General features: G+C 42.5%; 1 long non-coding RNA gene across 1 annotated transcript; it reads left to right on the top strand.

Moving 5' to 3' along the window:
• LOC115465192 lies at positions 1–19,599 on the top strand. The gene is made up of 3 exons (XR_003941351.1): positions 1–67; positions 13,641–13,645; positions 19,590–19,599. It is a non-coding gene; the product is annotated as an uncharacterized LOC115465192 (long non-coding RNA).
• The last annotated feature ends 4,308 nt before the right edge of the window (positions 19,600–23,907 follow it).

Here is a 23,907-nt window from a genome sequence, read left to right as displayed (position 1 = left end):
ACCAATCTTCAGTTCTGCCCCCAAGCTCTCTAGTTCCTCATGTTGTGTTGGGCAAAATATTGGTGGGGTCTCAATCCAAGTGACCCATTCCATTCTGCTGCCTATTGCCATTGCTGAGGCAAACACTGCACAAGCCTATGCTTGTGTTAGGGCTTAGTGAATCGCCAGACATAGCCAGACAATTTTGGGTGGGCACAAACTTTTCTCTGCTCCGCTCTACCCCCACCTGACAATATAAATAGTTTAGCTAATGAGGATCCCTAAGCTCTGTCAGCTGAAGGCTTTCTTCAAAGGTGGCCAGAATTTCCTTTTACCAAGCTTAGCAAGCAGCAGCAACATCCCTGAGCCACCAATGCCGACATCCCATGCATGCTTAGTTGTCAATGGCTGAAGGAGCTTGGGAGCTCTGGTTGCCTTTGGAGGAGGTCCTCAGCTGGCAATGTCAGCACTAATACGGTACACCCTATGAGTTACTTAATATCCTATTACTGAAGGTAGACGTTAGACGCTGTTGCCATCTTTGCGGGGATACATCCCTTTAATTATAAAGCAGAGCAGACGCTAAGACGGCAAGGGGTAAGATTGATAAAATACACGGAGGGTCTTTAGGAGTTAGGATATTAACTCTTAGGGCGTACCATATTAGTGCTGACATTGTTTATATTATATTTTTTGTAGGGGTCAGTCCTTGAGACAGCCCTGGATTAGGGCGAAACATGTATGTCGGGCGATAACATCAATCCCCTGACTTGATACAACTCATAAAAGATGAGTATTTGAAATAAAATATATATTAAAATAAGTTATTTATAATATTAAACAATTAAAAGTGGCGTTAAAGTGAGCCAATGAAGAACTGTGTGCTTGATCCATTGCCAAAAAAAACCCACTGCTGGCAATGAGCACAGCTGAGGTCATTACGGAGTAGTTCTTGAATCTGGGACCCAAGGGAGATATAGAGAGAAATTGTAGAGGTTCCGGAAAGTATACACTGAGAGGAAGTCACTTAGATTGGTATTACTATCACACTGACAGACCCTCACCAGAAATGCTGGCCACTGGGCCACTGTCTCATTGTATTTTCAAATGTAAGCCACATTGATATGTGAAGGGCCAGACTACGGGGGGGGGGGGGGGGGGGGGCAGGGCTAAGAGGTAATAAAAGGCACTGCATGGAGAAATTCTGGTCTTTAGTAGCCCACCCCCACCAAGACCTGAGCACTGAGAAGGAAGTCCTAGGAACCAAGACAGGAGTTTTGTGGTGATTGAAGCCCCTGCTACAGAGCAGAGGGACTTGCCTGTGGAACGATTAGGGGAAAAAGACACCCCAGGTGGGAGAACTGGGAACGGGCATGCCTCACTTCTGGCAGGACTTTTATTTCACGTGTGATGATCCTGTTCCGGGATGGAGAGAGAGAATTGAGTTAATCATGTGGAGATGACTGTGAAATTTAAGAACTCTACGCGGAGATTAACAGTACCTTGTTCTGGTCGCAAATAGAGGAGATTTAAGATAGAACTGAACTGTGATTTCAATGCCCTGATATCATTTGGAGATTATGTTAATGCTGTATTGACCATCTGAAAACAAAACAAACTGAATTGTACAGACGAGCTGACAAGTTTATGAACTGTTTTTCAAATGTTTATTAAAGCAAGTTGAAGTTGAAATACAGAGACTACTGCCTATTTTGTGTGTGAGTAAAACAGAGTGCCCAGACTACCCTTGGCCCCAGACTACGTCCAACCTGAATCTTCAACTCCATCTTTATACATCCTGGTCCCAGGGTGCCTGACCTAGAACCCTGCCTGTGAACTGTGTGAGTGGGACCAGGGTTACATGTGCTTAGCAAGTGGGAAAGCCCTGCATTAGGACACGTTAAGCTAATTTTTTAGCACATTTTATAAAAGGGCCCCTAATTCCTGGGATTGAAACTGCCCTCCACTCAGTGGCTGAAACTATGTGCATGGGTTTCACCAGCACAGGTCCTTGTAGGTGAAGAGGGAGGTAAAGTATGCAAGAAGGTTGTGCTTGGATTTTTTTCCACTCTGAAAAAGGAAGCAGGATCAGCATATTGACACAGCATAGGAATCTCTATACAATTCCTTTGATTTCATGGGTTTGAAATTACTCATCAGAGTTTGTTTTTCAGCTGCAGCAATTAGAATACCTTACCACAATATCTACCGAATGATGGATGACTGGTTCTAGATGACCATTATGATTATCGCTAAGAGAACATGTGTATATGATTCTGCTGGATAGGCAGGGGAATGTTTGGGACTCACTCCTGATTGGCTTTTCAGGGGCTGAGCCAGCAGATGTCAGAAGCCTGATCCCATTTAAGCCTGCCTTTCCCCTGCAATCATTGTTTTAGAGTTGTTTGCTCAGTGAAGCCAGTCTGCGCTTGGGTGCGTGTGTTGTGCGCATGTGCGTTGTGCGTGTGTGTGTGGGTATTCCCAGCATGAGCCTGATTGCCTCACTTCCCCCGCCTGGTGTTGTTTTTCTCCTGCTGGGCTCTCTGGGGTAAGCTTGTGCAGTGACTTGTTTTCAGTTTGTTTGTTTAGCTTTCTCTCTCTCTCTCTGTGTTCCCTTGTTGTGCTGAGCTTCTGCTCTGCTCCCTGTGGTTCTGCCTCCCCCTGTCCTTGTATTTTGTTCCTGTTGTTTGTTTTAGTTCTCTTTGTTTGCTGTATCTGTCTCTGAGGCATGCCTTTTCTGGTCTGTGTGTGTCAAGGCAGCTTCCCCTGTTTGCTTATCACTCCCCTTTATCTTTGTCTGCTGAGTAGCACTGTTCTGTTTATTCCTTCTTTTTCCCTTGGGGTGTTGTGGGGCCAGCTTTGTGTATCCTCTAGGTAGTTCTGCCTTCCCATTGTGTATTGTATAGTCAGCCTAGTGTGTTCCCTTGTGGGCTTCCTGTATCTTTGTATGCTGTAAGTACAGCCTAGTTCCATTGTGTGCTGTGTAGTCAGCCTAGTGGGTTCCCTTGTGGGGCTTCCTGTATCTCTGTATGCTGTAAGTACAGCCTAGTTCCCTTGTGTGCTGAATGGGTCAGCCTAGAGAGTATTCCTATAGTTGGTTTCCTTCTTCCTTGAGTGCCTCGTGGCACACCTTAGAGTATTCCTTGAGTGGCTTCCCCTTTCCCTGTGTGCTGAATGGTCAGCCTAAAGTGTAGTCCTATCGTTGGTTCCCTTTTTCCCTTGAGTGCTATGTGGTTCAAGCCTAGAGTGTTTCTTTCTGGGGCTTCCTGTATTCTTGTTTGCCCTGTGGCACAGCCATAGTATAACTTTAGAGGCTTCTGCCTCTCACCCTTTCCTTTGTGTCTCTACCTTGCACTGTGTGCGCTGCTTGTGGCCCAGTTCCATGGGGAACCCTTGTTGTTCATTTCTCCCCTCCCAGAGTGTGATTCGGTTCCCAGCGGCCGTGAGGCCCGCTTGCTTGGGACTCTGCGCGAGTGGGTTCCCATTCAGCCATGAGGCCCGCCTGAATGCTCTATCTCACACTTTCTGTTGGTGCCTGTTGGCTGTTGTGTGTGTGCGGGGCTTGGTGGCTGGGGTGCTGCGTAGTGCCTGTTTCGGACTAACCTAGGCCTTGTCCAAAACCCTATACTAGGTCTTGGCATGGGCTCAAGGGCTCACGTCTGGAATAACACATGCAGTGGTGTGAGATATATGCCATTACAGGGAAACATCAGAGTGGACACATTATGTCATCATCTATGTCAACAAAGTTTTGCTGACACTAGTCCTCATATCCTCATATCCTATTGTTGAAACCTGTGAGCAGCCTGTATGAATGGCCATTGTGTTGAATGATAAATGGTACAAGTTTTGGGTGACTCCATCTGTGTCTCTTGCAGCGTTCATTGTTTGTTATAGGGAATGAGATCTAGGATGGAATGCCCCCTACCCCCCCTCCCCTTCACATTCAGGTCCAGGCTACATCAGGCAACAAGAAAGTATTAGCTACTCACTGCTGGTCCAGGTTGTCCCAATGTGTCAAGGGTTCCAACATCAGGCACAGCCTCCTAATCAGCAATTTGCAGAGCCATCTGACCAATTGGTGATAGGTGGGTTGCAATCCATCCTGTCCTCTGGCAGCAGCTCTGGCTTTTGGGGTCATGCCTGAGCTGCTCCCACTTCCTCTTCAGATTTTTCTCAGTTCCTATTACAGTGGAATACAGCATTTGAGCAGTGACATATGGCCACCCACTCCTGCTGCTTGCTAAATGCACTCAGCCTCTTCCCAGGGTGTCCAAAGGTGGTAGTGTTGATGCTGCAGCCTCTCTCTCACTAATAGCTCCACCTCACCAGTAGCCAGTAGTGAACTTCTCCTAGTGAGACAGCACTTCTTTCCTGCAAGCCATGTCTTTACAATATGTCTATTCAAAATTGCTAACACCATGACTTGGACATTTATATAGGCTCCCTTTGGACATATGAAACAACATAAGTTGGCCATGACATCTTGTACATCCATGACTGTGAAATGCTACAAACCTGGGCATATTCTCAAGAATGATTGGCCATTTTGTAACTTGCACCAGTGAACAGTCACATGAACAGCCATCCATGTTTAAAATTCAACATTTTTTTCTGCTATTTCCAATTACTCCAGTACAATTTCTCTTCTTGGTACTGTACCTTCCTAATCTCTTTCTCCATCTGGAATCACTGCATACCTCAGGACCACATTTGCCTACCTTCTGCTCTCATCATCTCAAAATTCATTTTGTCTTCTCCCTTCTTTCTCAGCTCTCAAGCTTCAACATTTCCTTCCTTTCATTCAACCATCTCCGTTTCTGTCTAAGGGCATCTTGTCTTCGTTGCTGTCGTCATGCCTCTCCTACTCTTCTCCATACTCTCTTGCTCCTTCTCCTGCTCTCTACTTGGGATATCAATCCCAATCCTGGTCCTCCACAACAGCTCTCATCCTATTCGTGCAGGTCATACAGTGATGTATCCAATCTAATTTCTGCTCCTCTCATCTTCCCTTCTTCTCTCATGTGCTCTATGGAATGCCCGCTCTGGAACCAACAAACTTCCTACATTCACGACCTCTTTCGCTCTTGTTTCATATCTGCTTGCCCTGAGACTTGGCTTTACTCTGAAGACTCTGCTTCAACTGCTGTCCCGGTGTCATGGAGGTTATCTTTCTCCCATACTCGCCCGGTCGGCTGCAGAGGTGGTGTTGGGCTACTACTCTCACCCTCTTGTAAATTTCCTCTTCTTCCACTTCAGTCTCATTGATTGTCTCCTTCAAAGTCCACTCCGTCTATTCACTCCTCTACCTCTCCAAGTAGCAGTCATTTATTGACCACCTAATAAGCCCCTTTCTCACTGACTTTGACTCATGGCTTTCCTTCTTTTCTTGAACCTTCATCTCCTTCCCTCATTCTTGGGGATTTTAACATTCAGCTAATGAGCCCTCTGACTCTTATGCCCCTCAGTTTCTCGTTTTAACATCCTCTTTCAATTTCAACTGTGCTCCACTACCCTACTCACCAGACAGTCACTGTCTTGATCTTATTCTCTTCCCAACTGCTCTCTCTCCAGTTTCTGCACCTCAGTTCTTCCCCTCTCTGACCATCATCTGATAACTTTCACATTTAAACACCCTCCCCCAGTCCCGTCCAATCTCCATCAATACATTTAGGAATCGTCAGGCTAATGAATTGTACATCCTCTCCACCAGTGTTTCAGCCCTCTTTCTCAACCACTATGGTTATCTAAGTCTGTCAATGAGGCTGTCTCTTCCTATAATACTGATCTCTCCTCTGCTCTGGATACTCTCACCCCTCCCATTCTCTGTTCTGTAAGATGTACCAAATCCCAACCTCGACTGACCTCTACATTCCTGTGCCAGTTCTGCGGAATGCCTTTGACTAAAATCCCATGCTCACACTGACTTCATACATTTCAAATTCTTGCTGGCCTTTCAGTCTGTTCTTTCACTTGCCAAACAAGACTACTACATCCACTTGACAAACTCTCTTGGCTCAAACCCTCGACGTCTCTTTGCCATACTGAACTCTCTCCTCAAAGCTACTCCCCTTCACTTTCTCCACAGAGTCTGGATGACTACTTTCATGATAACGTTCACAAAATTAACCTTGAGTTATCAAGCAAGTCACCTCCACCTCTCCTTCCGCCAGTCCATTCTGTTGAGCCTCCTTTTTTTCCTTTTCTGAAATCTCTGGAGGAAACTGCACATTTTCTTTCCTCCTCCAAACTGACTCCCTGCTTCTCTGATCCTATTCCACCCATCTACTCAGCACTAGCTCTCCTACTGTCATCCCTTCTGTCATATCCTCAATCTTTCACTTTCCACTGCAACTGTTTCTGATACTTTCAAACATGCCATAGTTACTCCACTCATCAAAAACCTTAATTGGACCCCATCTGTCCTTCCAACTATTGCCCCATCTCCCTCCTCCCTTTATTATCCAAGCTATTTGAACGTGGTGTTCACCACCATTGTCTTGACCTTCTTTCCAATCAAGCTATTCTTGATCCGCTTCAATCTGGATTTCACCCACTTCATTCAACTGAAACAGCCCTTGCTAAAATCTCCAATGACTTGTGCCTGGCCAGAGCCAAAGGTTTCTATTCTATCCTCATCCTTCTTGATCTATCTGCTGCTTTTGACACTGTTGATCACCGCCTACTCCTTGATACACTGTCATCACTTGGATTTCAGGGCTCTGTTCTTTCCTGGTTTTCTTCTTATCTCTTCCATCGCACAAGAGGATCCCCCTCCACTTCTATCCCGCTATCAGCTGGTGTACCTCAGGGCCGTGTCTTGGGAAACTCATCTTTTCTCCATCTTCCCTTGGTGCTCTGATCTCATCCCATGGTTTTCAGTATCACCTTTATGCTTATGACTCCCAGATCTACCTCTCCCCACCAGAAATTTCAGCAGGAATCCAGGAGAAAGTATCAGCCAGCCTGTCGGATATTGCTGCCTGGATGTCTCACTGCCATCTGAACCTCAATATGACCAAGACTGCGCTTCTTATCTTTACCCCTGAACCCACCTCTGCTCTCCCCCCCCCCCCCCCCCATTCTCTATCTCTGTGGATAACACTCTCATCCTCCCTGTCTCATCAACTCATAACTTTGGGGTCATCTTTGATTCCTCTCTTGCTTTCTCTGCACAAATCCAAGAGGCTGCTAAAACCTGTAATTTCTCTCTCTATAATCTCACCAAAATTCATCCCTTCCTTTCTGAGCACACTACCAAAACCCATATCCACACTCTTATCACCTCTTGCTTAGATTACTGCACAGGTCTCCCACACCACCTCTCTCCCCTTCAATCTGTTCAAAATTCTGCTGCATGACTTATATTTTGCTAGTGTCACTATGTTCATATTAGCCCTCTCCTTAAGTCACTTTCAAAGTACATAAGTAATGCCACACTGGGAAAAGACCAAAGGTCCATTGAGCCCAGCATCCTGTCCACGACAGCGGCCAATCCAGGCCAAGGGCACCTGGCAAGCTTCCCAAACATACATTCTATACATGTTATTCCTGGAATTGTGGATTTTTCCCAAGTCCATTTAGTAGTGGTTTATGGACTTTTCCTTTAGGAAACCGTCTAACCCCTTTTTAAACTCTGCTAAGCTAACCGCCTTCACCACGTTCTCCGGCAATGAATTCCAGAGTTTAATTGTGTTGGGTGAAGAAAACTTTTCTCCGATTTGTTTTAAATTTACTACACTGTAGTTTCATTGCATGCCCCCTAGTCCTAGTATTTTTGGAAAGCGTGAACAGACGCTTCACATCCACCTGTTCCACTCCACTCAATATTTTATATACCTCTATCATGTCTCCCCTCAGCCGTCTCTTCTCCAAGCTGTATAGCCCTAGCCTCCTTAGTCTTTCTTCATAGGGAAGTCATCCCATCCCCACTATCATTTTCGTCGCCCTTCGCTGCACCTTTTCCAATTCTACTATATCTTTCTTGAGATGCGGCAACCAGAATCTGTTTCTGATGGGGAGAAATGAAAAAATAGACTTTTACTTCAGCAGATTTAGCCCATACGCAGCAGAGCTTTAGAAGTGTTAACTCCCATTCTTTTTATTTATTTGTTCTCTCTCTCTCTCATAGACTCTTGAATAAAAGATTCAATTACTCTCTCTTCTTTAACTTCCAAACAAAAATGATGTTTACTTACAGTTTCTTCAGATAACTATTTACATCATACTTGCAGTAGACATGGTAAACTACTGAATACAAAATTCTGTCAGTTGGTTATCATACAGCTTGAAGAGAGATTGCTAACACCATCTTATGCTGACACAGACTGACTCACTCTCAGAGCAACTAGAGTGACTCAGACACACCCACAAGACATTACACTATATCCAATGACATCATAGCTCATAGAATTGTTGACAGTTAATGCATGCAGCACTTGTCTTTCACATATTCCTACATACCCCTTCACATGCATTATTGTCCAACAATTCAATTCTTATATATTTATTTATATACATACAGTCCTAGCTTTTCTCGTAGATTTTCAAAATTTCTTACAGCTAGCGGTTTCGTCAAGATATCAGCAATCATTTGGTCAGTTTGTTTATATTGCAAACTTATTACTCCTTGCCTTGACAATTCTCTGACATTATGGAATTTTGTTGCAATATGTTTTGTTCTAGACTGTACCCTGTCATTTATTGACAACCTTATACAGCTTTGATTGTCTTCAAAAATCTGTATCGGTCTCTGCTGTTCTATACCAAAATCTGTACACAGTTGTTCTATCCACATTAGTTCACAACATGCTTCAGACACAGCAACATATTCTGCTTCTGTGGATGATAAACTTACAATGGTTTGTTTATGACTTGCCCATGAAATAGATGTTTTTCCATACATAAACACATACCCACTTGTGGATTTGTAATCTGAATGATCGCCAGCCCAATCAGAATCACAGTAACAAATCAATTTCTGATTACTATTTACCGGAATCACCAATTTACAGTCAATTGTACCTTTCAAATATCTTACCACTCTTTTTACAGCAGTCCAGTCAGTCTTAGTAGGCTTGTTCACTCTTCTACTTAAAATTCCTACAGCATTAGCTATATCAACTCTGTAAGTGGTAGTTAGATACAAAAGTTTTCCTATTGCTGATCTGTATAGAATGTTATCTGGTAATGGTTCCCTTTCAGTTTCATCCCTCTGAAATCTGTGGTCATAGGTGAACCTACTGAGTGTGCTTCCTGCATACCCATACTTTCAATAAGATCATTAATCTTTTGTTTCTGACTTATTAATAAGAACCATCTTTCTGTTTTTCAATATTCATACCTAAATAGTATGACACATTTCCAAGTTCAGTTATTTCAACATTCTGATTTAAACACTTTACAATGTCTTTATACTCTTTTTCACTTTCACTTGCTATAAGCAAATCATCTACAAATGCTAAAATGTACACACAATGACCTTCCTTTTGACTAGTATACAAGCATTTATCTGCTTCTCCTTGCTTAAAATCTAAATCAGTTAACATTTCATGCATTTTCTCATTCCAGCATTTTGCACTTTGCTTTAAACCATATAAACCTTTGTTCAGTTTACACACTAAATGACTGTTATTTGTATCTATGAAACCTTCTGGTTGTTTCATATACAAGTCTTCAGATATATCTCCATGAAGAAATGCTGTTTTAACATCTATGTGTTTCACTTGCATTTTCTTTGATGCAGCTATGCTTAGGAGAGTTCTGATTGTTGTGTGTTTCACTACTGGTGCAAATACTTCATCATAATCTTCACCATATTTTTGAAGATAACCTTTTGCTACCAGTCTGGCTTTATATCTTTCTACTTGTCCTTGTGCATTTCTTTTCAACTTAAATACCCACTTGCATCCTATGGCCTTTTTGCCATGGGGTAATTCAGTTAAGTTCCATGTTTTGTTTTTATGCAACGCGTCGATTTCATCTTGTGCAGCTTTTTTCCATTCTTCTGCTTCTTTTTCAGACATTTGATCAATTTCATCCCAAGTTAAAGGTTCTTGTGCATCATCAGAAGTTGTTAAATAAGATAGTCTTTGGGGTGGATTACCTCGATTTTCTCTGGATGAGCGTCTGACATTTTGTTGGTCTGACCTCTCCGTGTCATCTGAGATCGAGATTCTATCTCCAATCATTTCCCCTTCATCAGTGGTACTGTCTTCAGTATAAACACTTTCTGTATCTATTTCATTTTCCTGTTCCTCATTAGAATCAGAAAAATTATTATCAGACAATTCTGGTATGTTAGTGTTTATAATCACCGGGATATTGATTATTGGTTTCTTTTCATATTCTGGATGATAAGGTTCATTTGGAATTTTCCAGTCTTTATCAATTTTTTTATTTTCATCAAAATATGTGATGTGTTTTACACCAACAAATCCAGTGTTTAGATTCAGAATTCTATAACCTTTGTGACCTGAATCATAGCCCACTAGAATTCCTTTTTCTGTTGTGGAATCCAGCTTATGTCTCTTCTGTTTCGGCACATGAGCATATGCTGTACTTCCAAATATTCTTATATGTGACAGATTTGGTTTTTTTACTATGCCACATTTCATGTGGGGTGCGATCAGTCCCTTTTGTAGGTAGTCTGTTCTGTAGGTATACTGCTGTGAGAATTGCTTCTCCCCATAATCTCTTTGGAAGATTACTATCAGATAGCATACATCTTGTCATTTCTACAAGCGATCTGAACTTTCTTTCAGCTACAGAATTTTGTTCTGGTGTATATGCGACTGTCTTTATGTGCTGAATACCTTCTTGTTCTAGAAATGTTTGTATGGTATGTGAAGTAAACTCACCACCGTTGTCAGTCTGTAGAATCTTTGGTTTTTTATCAAATTTATTGCTTACCAAGGCTACAAACTTCTTTATCAGCAACTTGATTCTTTTCTTTTAATAGATAGGCCATACAGTATCTAGAGAAATCATCCACAAATATTAATGCATATTTGTTATTCCCTAGTGATGGAATATTAAATGGTCCACATAAGTCACTATGAGGCATATTTTCAAAGCACTTTGGGAGGCTAAGTTCCATAGGTTTCTATGGAACTTTGGGAGGCTAAGTGCTTTGAAAATATGCCTCCCAGTATCAAGTCCAGTATTTTACTACTTCTTTTTCCTTTATATGATGGAAATGAGGGTCTTACCCCCTTTTGAGTAATACAATCTATGCATTTTTCCATCTTACCATTACTGGCACTTATTTTTATGCCTGTTGCAAGTTGCTTACTTTGCAGCTCCAAGATCACCTTTGGATCTCTGTGTCCCATTCGACGATGCCAGGTCTCAAGATTACATTCTGTATTCTTCTTTGTTTTTATAAGATGTGATGATTCACCTGTAATGTTTAACTTATAGACATTGTTATTCATATAACCTTCAGCATAAATTTCATTACCATCAGAAATTGTACATTTACTATTTTCAAAATGAATTGAAAAACCTTTCTTGTCTAATGCTGATACACTGAGCATATTACAAACTGCTCGTGGAAAATATAAGACATCTTTTACAAGAGTTTTTTTGACTCCATCTGATACTATGAATTTTAAATGTCCATTTCCTTTTGCTTTGATCATTGTTGAGCCAGCATTTGCTGTGTGAAGACTACCATCTTCTGGTCTCATATCTGTGAAAAATTCTTTATTATTGGTTATATGTTTTGTGCTGCCAGAATCTAATATCCAACTATTTTTATCTGAAGTATTCTTCATTATATTAAAAGATTTTTCTGTCATTATACAGCTCTTATTCTTACTGTTGTCATGGTCATAATTTCTTCTTTGACCATGCTTATTCTCCATTGGCTTAAATGAGCTAGAAGGGGTGTGGTTTTTCTTGTTACAGTATTTTGATACATGTCCCTCTTTACCACATGAATAGCAAATCAGCTTGTTTCTGGGCAGGCTTTTTTCATTATAGCTCCGCCTCCTACTATGCATTGCTGAGAAAATGTTTCATTCTGGTTAATCTCTCTTGGTGAACAGATCTCCTCGGTTATAATACATTCTTGTCTAAGCTTAGAGACAGCCTGTTCAAAAGATTGTCCTTCAATTGCTTCATTCACTGTCCTGAATACTTCAAAACGTTTAGACAGAGATGTAAACATAAAAGCTCTCTTTAAAGCATCGCAGATAGGTATACCCGATAATTCTAGCTTCTTAAATAATGACATTAAATGTGTTATATGATCATTACATTTTTTCTTGTCATTCAACTTCAATTGAATTATTTCTGATAACCATATAGGCTGTTGTTTTGTATATGAAGTACCATACATGGTTTTCAATTTTTGCAGTATTTCTTTTGAGGTGTCTGTTCCATCAATCAATATTGCCTGTTTCTCTGTCAGAGCTTCATATAGCATACTTTTGACATAACAGTCTGCAGTATTCCATTCTTCAAAATTGTCAGCATTTCTTACTTGATCCAAACATATATTTAGCTTCTTTGCTTCAATAATACATTTAAATCTCATCTCCCACTGAATATAGTTATATTCATTCAGTTGAGGCACTTTGAGAGAACATAGTAATGGTGCAGCTGCCATCTTGTCTTTTGTGTGGAGAGATTAAAAAAAATTTCTTAATGTTTTCTTTTTTTTTATTTTAGTGGCCTGGGCCCATAACCCAATATGATGGGGAGAAATGAAAAAATAGACTTTTACTTCAGCAGATTTAGCCCATACGCAGCAGAGCTTTAGAAGTGTTAACTCCCATTCTTTTTATTTATTTGTTCTCTCTCTCTCTCATAGACTCTTGAATAAAAGATTCAATTACTCTCTCTTCTTTAACTTCCAAACAAAAATGATGTTTACTTACAGTTTCTTCAGATAACTATTTACATCATACTTGCAGTAGACATGGTAAAACTACTGAATACAAAATTCTGTCAGTTGGTTATCATACAGCTTGAAGAGAAATTGCTAACACCATCTTATGCTGACACAGACTGACTCACTCTCAGAGCAACTAGAGTGACTCAGACACACCCACAAGACATTACACTATATCCAATGACATCATAGCTCATAGAATTGTTGACAGTTAATGCATGCAGCACTTGTCTTTCACATATTCCTACAGTTTCCACATACAGTTTCCGCATATAGTTCAAACTACTCTTACTGACTTTCTAGTGCATTCACTCTGCAGCTCCTCCGTACCTTAAAACCGTTATCTCTCCCTTTACTCCTCCCCGGGAACGCCACTCATCAGGTAAATCTCTCTTATCTATACCCTTCTCCTCCACTGCCAACTCCAGACTCCGTTCCTTTTATCTTGCTGCACCGTACGCCTGGAACACACTTCCTGAGTCAGTATGTCAAGCTCCACCTCTGGCCATCTTCAAATCTAGGATAAAAGCCCACCTTTTGGAAGCTGCTTTTAATTCCTAATCCCTATTCACTTGTTCAGTACCCATGTCTGTTGTGTCAATCCCACCTTAAGTAATCCCTTACCCCTTTATTTGTCCTGTTTGTCTGTCCTGATTAGATTGTAAGCTCTGTTGAGCAGGGACTGTCTCTTACTTGTTCAAGTGTACAGCATTGCATAAGTCTAGCAGCGCTACAGAAATGATAAGAAGTAATGGGTAGGAAGGACATGTTGTAAAATCTGAGACATCGTATGTGTTTTATATTTAAACAATTTTTATTAGAAGTTTTCAAAATGGTACAAACACAAACAGTTGAATTAACAGAACAACTCACATGGTCAGTAGTAATCTTCTCCTACCCTCCCGCTTCCTCTGCTAATGACAGCTCTGCTCACTGTCACTGAGCTACAAACGTCAGACGCCTTTGCTCTTATAACCCCGATGGTTGAATAACTATAACCATACCATTAAAACTGAACAGAATAAGTAATTATTGAAATATTAACAAATAAAAGCCCAACAAAGTATAATATGTAGCAAATAAAAACAGAGTTTTCCCTGGGAGCTATCAATATGTCCACCTGCTAGTGTAGACACACTGAGGCTCCTCATCCTCAGTTCTATTTCCTCTTATATACCTTTTTCTTCCTCTCTTTATTATCTTAATTACCCTTCCTACCTAATGAATATGCATCTTTCCACAGCATTCTATTTCGTTTTATGGTGAATCCTGTTCCAGAGAACAACGTCACAGCGAAGGAAACAAGATGGATGATGTAAAAAAGTAGATGTTTTTTTACATCATTCATCTTGTTTCCTCCGCTGTGACGTTGTTCTTTGGATTTTCCAGTGCGGAGGTTTGTTTTCTTCTGTTTGTTGCGTGAATCCTGTTCCAACACTTTCTACCATCTTCCAACTCTTTTTATTTATTCCCTCAATGCACGGACTGTTAGGGCCTGTCATATACGTAAGCATAAATTTTCATTAGATAATGGTGGACCTATATCTCAGTTACCAAAAAACAACAAGGCAAGCAATCTGCAAAATCCAATATGGAAAAAGAAGACAGCAGATCAATATAACATCAGAAAGATTTTATTGAAGATACCGCATGTAAACAAATTGCAATTTGTTTACATGCGGTATCTTCAATAAAATCTTTCTGATGTTATATTGATCTGCTGGCTTCTTTTTCCCTATATCTCAGTTATACATAATCACCATGACAGTGCCCACACCCTCTTGCTGAAGTTACAATTTTACCCAAACCCACTTACTTCTCCTTTTGATTGTTTATCTGGATACTGGAGGTGTCCTTAGTCATAGGAGTCTCTGGCTCTTGGTTGCTGACCAGCAACTTATCACAAGTTAGCACAGGCCAAATGTCAAACCACAAATTTCTACAGCCTTAGAAAGGTAATTTTCAGAATGAAAAACACTTTTATAGCTGTCTTGCAATCTCAGGTCTGTTCCCAGCTCAGAAATGCAATATGGTTATACTAAAATAAAAACTAGAAATATGGGGGGTTTGCACCTTGCCATGGCCTCTTTGATATACAACAGATCCCCTCCCCCCCTCACAGTATGAGATTGATGACCTCTGAATCCATCTCCATAACTTTGCATTATCAGTCTATGATTACAATTTATTTAATATAAGGCTGTGTCCACTAGCTGTCATTGATTGTAAATAATATAATCCAGGCTAATAAACTTTCAATGGGACTATACTATACATAGTCACAAATTCTGTTCCACAGCAACTTATTTCTTATATATTTTTTTATATATGAAAACCTCAGCGGTAGCGAAAACTTTCAATGCTGCAAGAATTACAACTCCAACCTTCTCATCAGTTAACAGACATAAATCATTTTTAACATATCATAAAGCTCAATAAATGTCAAATTAATTTCCTCACTTTTGTTTTGAATAGTATTTAAATATACTCATCTTAAAGCTGCATTTATATCAGTTAGATGGGGGACCCAATTTCCATGATCATGTTTTGCCTACCAAGGCTGTCTCAAGGTCCGTCTGAAGCCCAAAGCTGAAACGAAGGCAGGTGTAAGTCAAAGAAAGCCCCAAATACAGACCAGGGGAGATTGTTGTCCAGACAAAAGAGGAGTATGGAAGTCAAAAAGGTGGCGAAGGGAGATGACGTCTGAAAATATTAGGAGATCTAGGCCCCTAAAGCAGAAAAGAGGCTGAACAGAACCCGCCATTCAAAGGTCCATCACCACAGTATAATCTATAGCCGCACTGAAATTTGGAGGCAGAAAGCTGTAAACCCACAAGTCCCCTGGAGACTAGGTGTTGCTAAAAAGATCAGAGCATAAATTACTGGCAAAAACAGGCCAGGAAGTTGGTAGTGAAAAGTTGACCAACAGAGCAGGCTTGTAAATGGTGCCCTTACACAACCCAACAAGCACTTGGGAACAGAAATACAATATCCTGTACTAAGAGACACTAAACTGTGTGGGAATAGTCAATGCGATGCCATGACATGCATGAATGGTTGACACGGGTATTCCATGGGACCCCTGGAACTGCACAGAAAATAACGCTGTGCTGCCACCACACAGCATATGGTATGCCGCTCTACTCCATGCATAAGGTTGTTGACAGAACACCATGCAGAGGTCTGGCCAGGTGCAGCACAGGAGCCAGGATCCATGTGCCACGGGAGACCACCAACATGGCACAGCACATAATGATGCAGGTCTTGCACAGGATGTCAGCACTGTGCCTGAGAGCAAGTAAATGCTGATGCTGCGCAACCAGGAAAGGTTTGAAAACCTAGCCCATGAGACATTAGAAGGTCCACTTCAAGGCAGAAGACCCATGAAGTTACCAATGTGACGCACAATATACCAGAAAAGATGCCATAGTGCAAGATAAGGGTGCCATGGAGAAACACATGAGATATAAACATGCCTACAGAGTGCAGCACATGTAAGCTGGAAACACCACCCATGTGTGACACATATGGCCTAAAAAAGGCCATCACTGTGCAGCACACTGGGCATATGAATGCCACCCTTGTGCAAAACATCAGACACAAGAATGCTGTTTTGTGCAGCACTTGTGACCTGGGAATGATGCCATGCACATCACCTGAGATAACAGAAGGCTGTCTGAGCAACAGTGAGAATGCTGCTAGAACCGACCCCGATATAGGAGACCGCTGCCTGAGCAGCACTGGAGGCATAAAAATGTTGTCTGCACTGCATCAGAGATATGAGAATGCTACCTGAGCAGCACCTGAGACCTGAAAATGTGGTCTGTGTAGCACCTAAGACCTCTGGAGTCTGCCTGAGAAGCACTTGAGATATGAGCAGGCTGCTTGAGCTACACCTGTGACATGAGAAGGCAGTCTGAGTAGTCCCTGAAACATGAGAAGGGTGTTCAAGTAGTACCTGAGCCATGAAAACCACTGCCTGAGCAGCACCTGAGATATGAAAGTTCTGCTGAAGCAGCACTGGAGACCGGAGAATGCTGAATGAGCAGCATGTGAGACAGGAAAATGCCGCTTAGTGCCTTGCCTGAGAGACAAGATTTCTGACTTGTGCAACCCAGAAGAGATGAGAATGCTGCCTAGTGCTGCACATTAGAAAAGAGAATGCTGCTTCGAACAACAGCTGAGACGAATGGCACCATGCGCTGCCCTGGAAATCAGTGAGTGCTGTTATAGGGGGGGCTCATGAACCCTGAACAAATGTACTTACACAGACCCAGATTGAACAGCACCAGAGATGTGTACCTGCCAGCTTCAGCATCACAGGAGCTCCAAGATGACATCCTAGCGCAGCACAAAAGAGCCGGGACTGATGCCGCCTCGCAGCACCATAGACTCGAGAGCGTGGTAAATGCTCAGGGCACATGATGGAAAGGGAAGAGCATGCCACAGTCATGGAAAATGGTACCAGAGCTGCTACTGAACAGAATGCAGTATGCTCACTGATGGGAAGAAGCTATTTAATATTGCCTGGGGTTTTTTTTTTTAACAGAGTCTCAAGGAGCAAAGCCAAGAGCCATTTCCAACCTCAGACAGGTAGAGTCCCCACCAAGGCTTTCCTGCCGATTGCAACTCTGAAGCCACCGTGACTGGGGTGCAACAGTCCCCCACAAAAAAGGCCCCAGAAACACATGTTTTCAGAAAACAACTTGAGAAACCACAATAACAGAAATGCAAAGTGATGCACTTAGAGCAGAAATCCACGGGAGACATATGTGTTAGACGGTGAGAGTCTGATAGGTACAGACGGGGAGAAGGATCTTGGGGTGATAGAATCTGAGGACCTGAAGGCGACGAAACAGTGTGACAAGGCGGTGGCCATAGCTAGAAGGTTGCTAGGCTGTATAGAGAGAGGTGTGATCAGCAGAAGAAAAGAGGTTTTAATACCCCTGTATAAGACGTTGGTGAGGCCTCACTTGGAGTATTAAAGTTTTGGAGGCTGTATCTTGTGAAGGATGTGAAAAAAATGGAAGGGGTGCGAAGAAAAGCGACGAGAATGGTATGGGATTGCGTTACAAGACGTATGAGGAGAGACTTGCTGACCTGAACATGTATACCCTAGAGGAAAGGAGAAACAGGGGTGATATGATACAGACGTTCAAATATTTGAAAGGCATTAATCTGCAAACGAACATTTTCCGGATAGGGGAAGGCGGTAGAACTAGAGGACATAAAATGAGATTGAAGGGGGGAAAACTCAAGAAAAATGTCAGGAAGTATTTTTTCATGGAGAGAGTGGTGGATGCTTGGAATGCCCTCCCGTGAGAGGTGGTAGAGAGGAAAAAGGTAACAGAATTCAAACATGCGTGGGATAAACATAAAGGAATCCTCCTCAGAAGGAAGGGATCCCCAGAAGCCTAGCCGGCGGTGGGAGGCAGGGCTGGTGGTTGGGAGGTGGGGATAGTGCTGGGCAGACTTATACGGACTGTGCCAGAGCTGGTGGTCGGTGGCGGGGCGGGTGGTTGGGAGGTGGGGATAGTGCTGGGCAGACTTATACGGTCTGTGCCCTGAAAAAGACAAGTACAAATCAAGGTAAGGTATACACAAAAAATGACACATGTGAGTTTATCTTGTTGGGCAGACTGGATGGATCGTGCAGGTCTTTTTCTGCCGTCATTTACTATGTTACTTACCTCAGTGCCCAGCAAAACTTGAGAGAAGGAAGTGACATGAATAGAAAGAAAATACTCCCTGGTTTAAGACTTCCACAAAGAGAAACTTGCCTTCCTTATAGAGAGTTGCACGGGGACAGAAATCCTACCCATCCCCGCCTGTCCCTGCTGGAATCTTACCCGTCCCCACCCATCCCCGCTGGAATCTTACCCGTACCCACCCATCCCCGCAAAAATTTAAACCATCCCAACCCGTCCCCACCCGTCCCCGCAAGAATTTAACCCATCCCCACCCATCCCCGTAAGAATTTAATAGTACATAAAAGAAAGTTCCAGTCAGCTCCCTTTCTGGATTTGAGCCACAGCACTGTAGGCAAGGACAAACCGGAAGTTGGAACTTGGAACACTCTGGTGCGCACATGTAAGATTTGTCTCTGATTCACTGGGATTGTGTGCTGAGAGGCCGCCACATGCACGCGCCAGTAGGTCAGGTGACATCTGATTCTCGTGCCTGTGTCAGAGCTGAGGTCTGTGCACCAGCCTGGGAGCAAAGAGGATTAATAGTAACATAGTAAGTGACAGCAAATAGACTTGAACGGTCCATCCACTCTGCCCAATAGTCACACTCATGATCAATTCATCATTAAATCAATGAGTGTGATATTATATACTTGATTATGGTCTTTCTTTCGTGTTTCTGGAACAAAGACCATAGGAGTCTATCTGGCCCCATCCTTATGTTCTAACTGCTGGAGTTGCCATCGAAGCCCACTCCAGCCTATTCATGTTCTCATTTGTGGGACACAGACCGTAAAAGTCTGTCCAGCACTGTCCTCATGATCCAGCCACTGAAGTTGCTGTCTAAGCCCTTTCCAGCCCATCCTACACCAGATTGCCATGTATGAGACACAGAACATACAAGTCTGCCAGGTATCAGCTCTAGTTCATCACAGCCAGAGTCGCCATCTAAGCGTCACTTGACACATCCACACACATGCAGCCATTTAAGGTTAGCTTTTATATAACTTCCATTTTCTAATTAGAGATCCTCTGTGTTCATCCCACGCCTTTTTGAATTCCGTCATCATTTGTGACTCTACCACCTCCTTAATGGAAGACTTTCCACATTTATGCTGTTAAAGCAAGGAAGAAAAGGAGGAGGAGACAGCACTCAAATAAATTGGTATTCGGTAGATGAGAGGCTGGTGCAGGTGCAGCTTACACTTCCACGGGAAGCCCACAGAACTGGTTCCATCCCCGCGGGAACCCCGCAGGAACTGCCTCCGTCCCCGCGGGAACCCCGCAGAACTGCTTCCATCCCCGCGGGAACCCCACATGAACTGCCTCCGTCCCCGCGGGAATCCCGCGGGTTCCGTGGGATTCCCGCGGGGACGGAAGCCGTGCAGCTCTCTACTTCCTTATCCAGTTTCTGCTAGCCTCATTTCACTCCTTAAAAGAAGAGTGGAGGAGTGGCCTAGTGGTTAGGGTGTTGGACTTTGGTCCTGGGGAACTGAGGACCCGAGTTCAATTCCCACTTCAGGCACTGGCAGCTCCTTGTGACTCTGGGCAAGTCACTTAACCCTCCATTGCCCCATGTAAGCCGCATTGAGCCTGCCATGAGTGGGAAAGCGCGGGGTACAAATGTAATAAAAATAAAAAAATTTAAAAAGCCCAGGGAAGGAGTGCAGCTGGGGGGGGGGGGGGGGGACCTGGCGTTACTGTCACCCCAGCTGGGAGGATGAGGGACCTGGCACCACCAAGTGTCATCTTAGCTGAGGTGGGAACTGCAGTGTAGAAAGAGCTAATTCATCCAACAATAATCCCTAGTCAACCAAAACCAATAAAAATCGGGTCAGGAGTTTCCAGACCGACACCAAGAAGGAGCTATACGATCTAGCTACCATCCACTTGGAGACAGAGAAAAATACTGAACATTCCAGGTTTATTTTGGCTGCTAAAAAGTTAACTGGCTATGTCAATATTCTCAGTCTCTCCTCTTTTTTCCATCTTAAATTTCTAAACACTATGTCCTGTGACATCTTTCGTTACACTTCTCTCCCTCTTTCCTCTCTGCATGCTTCTCTCTCCACTTCATCTTGTGATTTTGGTCAAGTCACTCTCCATAGTCTCAGGTACTACCTTAGGAGCCCTTTTATTAAAAGGGCATTAAGCCTTAGTGTGTGTCTACTTTGTGAAAAAAAGGCTTACTGCAAAACATGTTAAAGCGTTTTACAGTAATTTTCCAGTTTGTGCACACTAATTGCACATTATTTATTTTTTTTTAATATTTTTAGGATGGGGCATGCCATGAGCATTGAATGGGTGTGGAACTGTTATCCAGCTAGCGTGTTTGCATTAGCATGTGGTAACCGGATACTGCAAACCTAATAAGGGAACAATTAGGGGGAAATTTTATACATGTCATCCAAAGTTAGGTGCTTGGAAAATCTGCGCTAAAATAGTATTCTCTGCCCTGCATGCAGCACCCTTTTTATAAAAATAGTTTACCATGGATCTCACTCCTAACTTCTGAAGTGCATTTCTCTAGTTTGGCTGTTACAGGAAAGTGAATGCCCTCTTTTAGGGGATCTTTTACTAAAGCTTAGCTTGAATTATCTGCAGCAGGGCCCATTTTATTTTTATGGGCCCTACTGCAGATAACTCAAGCTAAGCTTTAGTAAAAGACCCCTTAGTTTCACTCAGTGAAGAAGTGAATCTACAGTACTTTGAGCAGTATACTTTTAAAGCTTGTTAACTGTGCTCTGATTGGCCCAGGAGCTCTTTTCATTTGAACTGTATTGATTTTATCCCCAGTTTCAGCCTGGGAGAAGAGAGAGAGAGAGAAAACTCTTTGCTGAAGCCCTACAAAAACAGTTATATTTGATAGCTAGCAGCTATATGTCCTGTTCTTCCCAGATACTTTTTAGAAAGTAAACATATGTTTAGTTAGTGTTATAATTGATCCATATTTCAGTTACCTGTTATTGTTTGCTGATTGCACATTTTCTGTCCACTGTTCAAGTTCTGAGAATAAACACAATTGTTGTTTGCCCTGCTGTCTGGACTGATAGAATCCTGGTGGTTTGTGTGTTGGTTCTGTGAGTGCTTTCTGGGAGCCGTGGGACCACTTGGGAGTGTGGCTCCAGTAACCTAGAAATCACTGGGGATAATTTGAGAGCGGGAGACTCGCCCAGAGGTGGTTGTGACCAGTCAGTGGGAGGAGGGTGCTAGTGTAGAGCAGTGCTGGGATAGAACCTTTAAGTGGCCGCAGGGTAACCCCAGGCAGGTGGCTAGGCATTTTGTGACACACAGCTAATGGCTGTTGGACGTGTAAATTACCTTCTTTTATAACATTGCGCCTAATTTCTGGGAATGCCCCTAACCTGTCCATGTCCCTCCAATGGCAATGCCCCCTTTTGAGTTGCACGCTATATAATTTATTTTATAGACTAGAGTGCAGGGCAGATTCACAAATAAACCCAAATGAGTGCCATTAACACCAATTATTGATTGTTAATGGCTCAATTAATTTGCATGTGGATCTAGGATCCACGTCCAAATTTTGGCAGCCTATATAGAATCTAGGTATTGCCTCCTACATAGGAGACGGTAAGTACTACTGTGTTAATGTTTTGGAAGTCCCATGCACTAATGGAAAAAGAAGCGTGGGACCTGCAAAAAATTTTTTTTTCAGCCCTAAATACTATTGGGTTAAATATGGGTTTAGTGCGCAGGAAATTCCTATGTTAAAACACATTAAAGTCCAGATGGCTTAACATCTAACTGATGTCTTCAATACTGTAAATTTATTTCCATTACTTGTAAACTGTTTTGGCAAGCAAGCACAGCAAAGGAGACAAAAAGATGATGCCAAAAACGTCTAACAGGCTTTACCTGTGCGGAGGTTACTTGTTCTTCTGTGTTTGTCGCATAACCCATTTGGACCAGAACTGGAAGTAAGCGGTCTATAAATGCTCCAATTAGATTTTGACGTGTTTTAATAAAAGGGCCCCTTAGACAGTAAGTCTTCTGGAGAAAGGGAAATACAGTACTTGAAAGTAAGACAATAAGTGTTGCCATACTGGGACAGACCAAAGGTCCATCAAGCCCAGCATCCCGTTTCCAACAATGGCCAATCCAGGTTACAAGTACCTGGCAAGATCCCAAAACAGTACAATATATTTTATGAGAGTTATCCTAGATATAAGCAGTGGATTTTCCCCAAGTCCATCTTAATGATAACTTATGGACTTTTCTTTTAGGAAGTTATCCAAACTTTTTTAAACCCCGCTATACTAACTTTTTAACTACATTCCAGAGTTTAATCATGTTGAGTGAAAAAATGTTTTCTCCGATTCGTTTTAAATGTACTACTTTGTAGCTTCATTGTGTGCCAGTGCCCCTTAGCACTAGTATTTTTAGAAAGAGTAAACAAGTGATTCATGTCTAGCCATTCCATTCCACTCATTATTTTATAGACCTCTAACATACCTCCCCTCAACCATCTTTTCTCCAAGCTGAAGAGCCCTAGCCGCTTTAGCCTTTCCTCATACAGAAGTTGTCCCATCCCCTTTATCATTTTTGTCGTCCTTCTCTGTACCTTTCCTAATTCCACTATATCTTTTTTGAGATGCGGTGACCAGAATTGAATGCAATATTTGAGGTGCGGTCGCACCATAGAGCGATACAAAGGCATTATAATGTCCTCATTTTTGTTTTGTGACCTTGAACTATTACTGAAAAGAGGTGAGCTAAAAATCTGCAATAAAGTTGAGAGTGCAGTCTCAAGCGCCACCCTTAACAGTGGGCTGTGCACCCAGCAGCATGCAAGGGGGTAGGGGCATAGGGGAATTTAAGTTCACGGGGGGGGGGGGGGGTTATTTTTAAAATTGTTTGGACTGAAAATTGTGGGAAGGGGATTGGTTGGGCAGGTCAAGGGGGGGGGGACAAAACAGGAGGATTCAGTGGATAAATACCTTAGCGTTCCCCTCCCTTCCTCCCCTTGTTACCTGCCTGAATGGCATGCTCCTCCTTTCCAGTTTGGTTGGGTATGCTGGGGATGTTGCAGTCTGGGGGCGGTCATCTGAGCCATTTGGGCAGGGATTTTAGTGGCATATCATAGTTTCACCTAGCAGGGAAAACTATGCTAGTGACCTGGATGCATGGCAAGGAGGTCCTTGCCAGATACACAATCCATAGCTGTGATGGCACGGCACAGGTTCATATAACTACTTTAGCTGTCACAGTGACTAGTTATTGAAGACAATTCATGTTCTACGTTCTATCAAGTTTTAGGGCTCTGATGTTTGTGGAATTTTACTGCTTTATTGATTTTGAGTTTCTAACAATAAATGAAGCTGC

This window comes from Microcaecilia unicolor, chromosome 3 (genome assembly GCF_901765095.1).
Source record: "Microcaecilia unicolor chromosome 3, aMicUni1.1, whole genome shotgun sequence".
Classification (NCBI taxonomy): domain Eukaryota; kingdom Metazoa; phylum Chordata; class Amphibia; order Gymnophiona; family Siphonopidae; genus Microcaecilia; species Microcaecilia unicolor.
The sequence above is the reverse complement of the archived record's forward strand: the minus strand, read 5'-3'. Positions and strand labels throughout refer to the sequence as shown.